The sequence below is a fragment of the Salvelinus sp. IW2-2015 genome, linkage group LG6.1 (genome assembly GCF_002910315.2).
Source record: "Salvelinus sp. IW2-2015 linkage group LG6.1, ASM291031v2, whole genome shotgun sequence".
Classification (NCBI taxonomy): domain Eukaryota; kingdom Metazoa; phylum Chordata; class Actinopteri; order Salmoniformes; family Salmonidae; genus Salvelinus; species Salvelinus sp. IW2-2015.
The window spans coordinates 9,310,066-9,319,381 of NC_036845.1; the positions used below are offsets into that span (position 1 = coordinate 9,310,066).

Consider the following 9,316-nt stretch of genomic DNA (forward strand, 5'->3'; position numbering starts at 1 on the left):
ATTAGGATCAGAAAGCACACCAGGAATCCCAGGTCCACAATAAATGTTTGTTTTGTTCGAAAAAAATCCGTTATTTATGTCCAAATACCTTCTTTTGTTAGCGCGTCTGGTTAACATATCCAAATGCTAATTCTGGTCAGCGTTATATCGGACAGAAACTTCAAAATGTGATATTACCGGTCGAAGAAACATTTCAAACTAAGTTCTGAATCAATCATTAGGATGTTTTTAACATATAGCTTCAATAAAGTTCCAACCGGAGTATTCCTTCTTGTCTGCGTGAGCAATGGAACGTCAGTGCCTTGCATGAGGAAAATGCATGATCAGCGCATGGCTGCTTGATGGACACCTGACTGATTCTGCTCTCATTCTCTCCCACAACATCATAGAAGTCTCATTGGAATTTCTATTGATTGCTGACATCTAGTGGAACCCCTAGGCCAGGGGTGTCAAAGTCAAATGGACGGAGGGCCAAATAAAAAATTTAGCTACAAGCCGAGGGCCGGACTGTTCGAATGTTCATTGAAAAAAATTTTTAAATGACGCAATTATAGTCTAGTGTAACCTAATTTGAACCCTACTTGAAAACCTAACAAAATATATTCCAAATATGATCAGATAAATTAAAGCAAATTTTTCTTATGGGCTCTGTCAGTAATCTTTAATTTTTCAACAGACACAAAAGACAAAATGTTCCTATATATAAAAATCCCCATAACATGAACATTAAATGAAAGAAAACCGGTAATGCAAGCACCCGATCAGTAGCCTAATATTTTCTATTTTAAGCAAAAGTGGGCTAAATTTTACTTCAAAGAAAAAAACATAATAGCAATTTTCTATCAGTTCCACTCAACTGAAATATTTTTAAAATATAAATGGATTGAAATACATAAAATTAAAGATGCAAAAATCATTAATCAAAAACAAAACACTGTTGTTAAGGAGAAGTTAACATGAGCAGTGAAAAACAAATATTAAAACTTTAACTTTATAAACTTGAACTGAGTTAAAACTCTAAATATGTGATTGCACAGTAATGTTCACTTGTTTGAGGTTGAAGGGTGATACTTGGTGGTGTCCCATCTTTTCCACAAGTTTCATCAATTTCGGTAAGGCTCTGAGCTGAGGAAATCCTCAGAATTGAGTGGAAGGTGTTCAGCAGTAAGGTCGACTTTCTGGTGTGATGTTTTGTTCAGTTCATAAAGAAAACAGTTGTTCACACAGGTATGTGCGGGCCAAACATAGGACAACGTTTAGCAGCCTGGATGCGCCAGCTGCGGGCATTGTTCGGGGAGAAACGGGGCGAACTTCCGCAGCACCCACTGCCCATATTTTGCCCTCAGTGCTCATTGCATTGGAGGTCAATCAACTCCATTTGAAGGTTTGGTTGGCGTGGAGCTTTCCACGTCAACAGCAAAATGGTTACCGCAGCAGTTCCAACCTGCTTTTTTGTGCTTCAAAGTCAGCAAATCGGCGTCGAAAGTCAGCGGCAAGCATACCTATTTTATCAGCCAACTGTGCGCTCGGGAACGCACTGGTAGAGAGCTTCTCTTTCATGGTCTGGCAGCTGGGAAAGTGGCTCAAATTTTCTTTCCGCATCTGCGTCTCCCACAGAGTCAGTTTGGTTTTAAATGCCTTCACTGTACTGTACATATCAGAGATGACATGATCCCGACCCTGCAGCTGCAAGTTCATTGCATTCAGATGACTCGTAATGTCACACAGAAAAGCCATTTCACACAGAAACATTTCGTCTCTGAGTTGTGTTGTGTCTTTCCCTTTGCTGTCCAAGAACAGACAAATCTCCTCACGAAGCTCGAAACATCTTTGAAGCACCTTTCCCTGGCTTAGCCATCGCACCTCTGTGTGATAAGGCAAATCACCATGCTCCGTTTCTAACTCCGTCAGAAATGCCTTGAACTGGCGGTGATTCAAACCTTTGGCTCTGATAAAGTTAACTGTGCGCGTGATGATGCTCATTACATGCTCCATTTTCAAGGCTTTACCGCACAACGCTTCCTGGTGTATGATACAATGATAAGCTGTCAGCTCACCTGTCGCGTTTTCCTCTTGCATCTTTTCCCGTATCTTCGGCTTGCTGCGGTCTGCGGGCCGGTTCTAATAATAAATCAAGATCATCCCAGGGGCCGTAAAAAACCTTCTCGCGGGCCGGATGTGGCCCGCGGGCCTTGACTCTGACATATATGCCCTAGGCAGTGCAACATCAGTCATAACTCAATTGGATTTATTAAAGGACTCTGGTGAATACAGACAAGCTCAGATTTCTGACTTCCTGTTTTGATTTCAACTCAGGATTTTGCCTGCCAATATGAGTTCTGTTAATCTCACAGACATAATTCAAACKGTTTTAGAAACMTTGGAGTGTTTTCTATCCAATACTAKTAATAATATGCAAATATTAGGAACTATGACTYAGGAGCAGGCCGTTTGAAATGGGCACCTTTCATCCAAGCTACTCAATACTGCCCCTGCAGCCATAAAAAGTTAACATGTGCTCTTTATGACGTTTTTTTGACCAAGTTACACAAATGACCCACTTGTGGTTACTGTCTTCGTCATTGGGAAGTAGGAGGGGGTACGGAGGACGGATGGAGTAGGCAGAGACGTGTGTAATATTCATATGTGTAAACATACTGAATTATAATTGGATGCAGTTTACCGCCACTGTGCTATGATTGGTTAAGACCACCCAGATGGTTAGGTCATGGACAGTTGATCATGGTTTGAGATACATGAACATGCAAGTTATAGCTAGCTAGTAAAGAGCTACGTTAAGAAATATCCTGTAGTACTGCATTTTATTATTTTGTACAAAGTGTGCAAAACAAGACATGGTGTCAGAGTAAAAGGTCTTAAAAGAGGGATTTTTCTGGAGTTCCTTCACCTCGAATGGACTGGGAGTCTACAAACTTACCCGATGCATGGCGTAAGTACAAACAGCATGTGGAGCTAATGTTCACGGGTCCTCTGAAAGACAAAGGAGAAGAGGAAAAGTGTAGCTACCTGCTCCTCTGGATCGGTGAAAAAGGGAGAGATATTTACAACACATGGACACTTACCGAGGCTGAATCAAAGGTACTGAAAACATACTACGATCGTTTTGAAGCATATGTTGTGCTGAAGACCAATACGATTTTCGCTAGGTACAAATTCCATGACAAAGTACAAGGAGCTAGCGAGTCTTTTGAACAGTTTGTGACAGAGCTGCGTCTGCTTGTGAAAGACTGTGATTATGCAAACAAGGATGAGATGGTCAGGGACCGTATTGTATTTGGAATACACTCACCGCGAGTGAGAGAGAAACTTTTGAATGTTGGGTCTGAGCTAACGCTGGACAAAGCTATCGATATAGCCAGATCTCACGAGCTAGCACTGGCTCAGATGAAAACCATTTCACGAGCACATCACGTGAACAAGCAGTGCACGCAGTCAGGCAGACATCAAAGCACATCTCCGGTGCACAGAGAGCGCGTAGAACGGAGAGAGACATAACTCCAAAACAGAGCGACACAGACTCAAAACGCCCCAAAACATGTGGATATTGTGGATACAAAGTGCATGTCGAACAAGGAAATTGCCCAGCTAAAGGCAACAGTGTACTAAATGTGGTAAATGGAATCACTTTGCAAAAGTGTGCAGAGCTTACCGTGGAAAAACAGTACACACAGTGAGTGAAGATGAAATGTCAATCAAAGAGTCAAACGCTGATGAATTGTTTATTGATTCAGTGACACAGAAAAGTCATATCAGAGACGGAGCAAGCCTTTGCTGACATTGAGATAGGAACACAAGGCACAAAGCTAAAGTTGGGATTATCTCAGCCCAAGACGAGTTTCAGCGAAGGATCGACAAAGTGTATGAAGGCCTCGACGGAGTTGTGGCAATTGTGGACGACATCCTTGTCTATGGTCGAACCAAAGAGGAGCACGACCGAAACCTCCGTGCGATGCTGCAAAGGTCCCGCGAGAGAGGAGTCCGGCTCAACCCCGAGAAGAGCACAGTCGGCGCTACAGAGGTCAGCTACTTCGGACATCTTCTCACAGCGACTGGAATCAAGCCAGATCCACAGAAGATCTCAGCCATAAAAGAAATGGAGCCACCAAAGAACCGTGCAGAGCTGGAAACAGTGCTTGGCATGGTCAACTACTTAGCCAAGTTCGCACCCAGCCTCTCCAATGCTAATGCACCCCTTTGTCAACTGCTAAAGCAGTCCAGTGAATTTCTCTGGGACAAGCAACACGACATTGCTTTCCAGAATGTGAAAGACTTGATCACGAGAGAACCAGGAACAATCCTTGCCTACTATGACCCCGACAAAGAGCTCAGACTCCAAGTGGACGCGTCGAAGTATGGACTGGGTGCAGTGCTATTGCAAGAAGGAAAGCCCATCGGCTACACTTCCAAATCTCTCACAGGCTGTGAAATCAACTACGCTCAAATTGAAAAGGAGCTCTACGCCATTCTGTTCGGATGTAAACGTTTCCATCAGTACGTATATGGACGACAAGTCATTGTGGAATCCGACCACATGCCCCTTGAGTCAATCATGAGGAAACCACTAGCCGCATCCCCGCCAAGGCTACAGAGAATGATCCTTCAACTACAAAAATACGACTTCACAATCATTCACCGTCCAGGCAAAGACATCCCTGTCGCAGACACACTCTCCAGGAAGTTTCTTACCTATAAGGACAGCAGCCTCAGTGAAGGCATGGACATGCAAGTGCACACTGTGTACAGCAACTTACCAGTTAGTGACACAAAACTGAAGGAGATCCAAGCAGAAACAAAAGGACTCACAACTCGCACAGCTGAGGAAAGTCATACAGGATGGATGGCCTGAGGAGAGGAGAAAATGCCCTCAGAGCGTCTCAGAATTCTGGAACCACCGAGATGAACTATCACAGATCAACGGAATAATTTTCAAAGGAGAGAAAATCATTATTCCTACCAGTCTCAGAGAAGAGATTTTGACAAAGATCCATGCTGGACACATGGGCATGGAAAAGTGCAAACAGAGAGCACGGGACATTTTGTTTTGGCCCGGAATGTGCAAACAAATAGAGGACATTATTGGTAAATGCGACATATGTCTTGAACGACACCCCTCAAACACCAAAGAGCCAATGTTACCTCACTGTATCCCAGACCGACCCTGGTAGGTCGTGGCAAACGATCTGTTCACCTGGAACAACGAGGACTACATCGTAACAGTGGACTACTACAGCAGATACTTCGAACTCGATAAGCTTCACAGCACCACATCTGCAGCTGTGATACACAAGCTGAAAGCAGCTTTTGCCAGGCATGGCATTGTAGAGACTTTAATATCTGACAATGGGCCCTGTTACAAATCAAATGAGTTTGAATCCTTCACAAAAGCATGGGAGTTTACACATGTCACCACAAGCCCACATTACCCTCAAAGTAATGGCCTTGCTGAAAAATCTGTGCAGATTGCTAAATCACTTATGGACAAAGCAAAAGCAGACAAGAGAGACCCCTACCTCAGTCTCCTTGAATACCGCAACACTCCAGTTGACAACTTCAAATCACCAGCCCAGCTTTTGATGAGCCGCAGACTTCGCTCAATCCTTCCCAGCACCAACCAGCAGCTGCAAGCTGAGGTCGTCAGCTACAAGGAAATGCATGAAAAACGTGCACAGAGACAACAACAACAAAAGCGATACTACYACAGGTCAGCTAGACCACTGCCATCACTGATCGACGGAGAGTCAGTTAGAATCCAAGAGCATGGCCTCTGGAAGCCAGCAGTCGTCATCCAGCCAGCTGACACTGAACGTTCATATCACGTCCGCACCGCAGAAGGAGCGGTGTACCGCCGCAATCGTCYTCACCTACTGAACACAAAAGAACAACACACTGATGAGATGAACTGTTCCCCTGAAAGAGAGCGTGATGGACTACACACACACACACACAGCACAACATACACCATACTTACCTGCAACACCACAAGAGCTGTTGACTGACACAGAAGCATGCTCAGCATCATATCGCACAAGATAAAGAGAGGTCAAGCCCAGAGCTGTCCTAGACCTGTGAAATGTCAAAGGGTGTAGGCGGATCGCTGCCCTAAAAGAGTTCCAGACTGTAAACTTGTTATTGAACGTTCACTTGAAATGCTTTGGTATTGTATTTGTTTGAAATGTTAAGATGTAATTTCTACTGTGAAAGCTGAGTTGCTGAGAATCCCTTGTTCGAAAAATAACAGTATGTTGGATCATTGTTTCAGAGTCTATGTTGATTCAGTTGGTGTAGTATGCAATATAAATGGTTACTTCTCTTGAGTTCAAACTACGCTTAGAATATGTAAAACATTTTTCTTTTGTTTTAAAAGAAGGGAGATGTAATATTCATATGTGTAAACTAGAGGTCAACCGATTATAATTTTTCAACGCCGATACCGATTATTGGAGGACCAAAAAAGCCGATACTGTCACGTTCCTGACCTTATTTCCTTTATTTTGTCTTTGTTTAGTATGGTCAGGACGTGAGCTGGGTGGGCATTCTATGTTATGTGTTTCTATGTTGGGTTCTTTTCAATTAGCCTGATATGGTTCTCAATCAGGGGCAGGTGTTTTACGTTTCCTCTGATTGAGAACCATATTAAGGTAGGCTGTTCACACTGTTTGTTTGTGGGTGATTGTTCCTGTGTTAGTGTTTATGCCACACGGGACTGTTTCGTTTGTGAGTTTGTTCCTGTTCGTGCGTTCTTCGTTGTCTGTAAGTTCTCATGTTCAGGTCTGTTTACGTCGTTTATTGTTTTGTAGTTTGTTAAGAGTTTTTTCGTGTTCGTCTTTCTTTAAATAAATCATTGTCTTCATACCTCGCTGCATATTGGTCCGATCCTTGCTCCTCCTCAGACGAGGAGGAAAACAAACGTTACAGATACCGATTAATCGGACGATTGAAATTTTTTTTTTTTTGTAATAATGACAATTACAGCAATACTGAATGAACACTTATTTTAACTTAATATAATACATCAATAAAATCAATTTAGCCTCAAATAAATAATGAAACATGTTCAATTTGGTTTAAATAATGCAAAAACAAAGTGTTGGAGAAGAAAGTAAAAGTATAATATGTGCCATGTAAGAAAGCTAACGTTTAAGTTCCTTGCTCAGAACATGAGAACATATGAAAGCTGGTGGTTCCTTTTAACATGAGTCTTCAATATTCCCAGGTAAGAAGTTTTAGGTTGTAGTTATTATAGGAATTATAGGACTATTTCTCTCTATACGATTTGTATTTCATATACCTTTGACTATTGGTTGTTTTTATAGGCACTTTAGTATTGCCAGTGTAACAGTATAGCTTCCATCCCTCTCCTCGCCGCTACCTGGGCTCGAACCAGGAACACATCGACAACAGCCACCCTCGAAGCAGCGTTACCCATGCAGAGCAAGGGGTACAACTACTCCAAGTCTCAGAGCGAGTGATGTTTGAAACGCTATTACTAACTAGCTAGCCATTTCACATCGGTTACACCAGCCTAATCTCGGGAGTTGATAGGCTTGAAGTCATAAACAGCGCAATGCTTGAAGTATTGCAAAGAGCTGCTGGCAAAACGCACGAAAGTGCTGTTTGAATGAATGCTTACGAGCCTGCTGGTGCCTACCATCGCTCAGTCAGACTGCTCTATCAAATCATAGACTTAATTATAACATAATAACACACAGAAATACGAGTCTTAGGTCATTAATATGGTCGAATCCGGAAACTATCATCTTGAAAACAAAACGTTTATTCTTTCAGTGAAATACGGAACCGTTCTGTATTTTATCTAACGGTTGGCATCAATAAGTCTAAATATTCCTGTTACATTGCACAACCTTCAATGTTATGTCATAATTACGTAAAATTCTGGAAAATTAGTTCGCAATGAGCCAGGCGGCCCGAACTGTTGCATATACCCTGACTGTGCGTGCAATGAACGCAAGAGAAGTGACACAATTTCACCTGGTTAATATTGCCTGCTAACCTGGATTTCTAAACTAAGCACAACCCCCACCTGTGGACGTCGGGCCCTCATACCACCCCCATGGAGTCTGTTTTTGAGCAGACACATGCACATTTGTGGCCTGCTGGAGGTCATTTTGCAGGGCTCTGGCAGTGCTCCTCCTTGCACAAAGGCGGAGGTAGCGGTCCTGCTGCTGGGTTGTTGCCCTCCTACGGCCTCCTCCACGTCTCCTGATGTACTGGCCTGTCTCCTGGTAGCGCCMCCATGCTCTGGACACTACGCTGACAGACACAGCAAACCTTCTTGCCACAGCTCGCATTGATGTGCCATCCTGGATGAGCTGCACTACCTGAGCCACTTGTGTGGGTTGTAGACTCCGTCTCATGCTACCACTAGAGTGAAAGCACCGCCAGCATTCAAAAGTGACCAAAACATCAGCCAGGAAGCATAGGAACTGAGAAATGGTCTGTGGTCACCACCTGCAGAACCACTCCTTTATTGGGGGTGTCTTGCTAATTGCCTATAATTTCCACCTGTTGTCTATTCCATTCGCACAACAGCATGTGAAATTTATTGTCAATCAGTGTTGCTTCCTAAGTGGACAGTTTGATTTCACAGAAGTGTGATTGACTTGGAGTTACATTGTGTTGTTTAAGTGTTCCCTTTATTTTTTTGAGCAGTGTAGTACCCACAAAACACCAGTCTCAACATCAACAGTGAAGAGGCGACTCCGGGATGCTGGCCTTCTAAGCAGAGTTCCTCTGTCCTGTGTCTGTTCTTTTTCCCATCTTAATCTTTTATTTTTATTGGCCAGTCTGACATATGGCTTTTTCTTTGCAACTCTGCCTAAAAGGCCAGCATCCTGGAGTCGCCTCTTCACTGTTGACATTGAGACTGGTGTTTTGCGGGTACTATTTAATGAAGCTGCCAGTTGAGGACTTGTGAGGCATCTGTTTCTAAAACTTTTTCCGATAGCATATATGGAATGTATTTGTTAGAATGTTGCAGTCAAAATGACCGCTCATTGGTTCAAAGTGAGGTCCCTTGAGGCCCGGCTTTTCTAGTGTTACGTACACAAGCATAAGTTTTGAAATACAACATTTTGAACAACAAACGTTCTACAACTGTGTCCAAGGAAGAGTGAATGATGCGTAGTGCAGTTGTGCCATTTCATCAAAACCTACACTTATGGATCCAAAAGGGTTGACACGAGCAACATTTCAAGAAATGTTACAAAATAAACCAACTCATCTTCCATTACTTGGAGATGGATAAATAAATATTTCCCCATAAGACAACATCACA

General features: G+C 43.0%; 1 protein-coding gene across 1 annotated transcript in view; it reads right to left on the bottom strand.

Moving 5' to 3' along the window:
* The window catches only part of LOC111965006 (DNA-directed RNA polymerase III subunit RPC7-like), a 737,315-nt gene that overhangs the window by 213,802 nt on the left and 514,197 nt on the right, over positions 1–9,316 (bottom strand). The window lies entirely within an intron of this gene.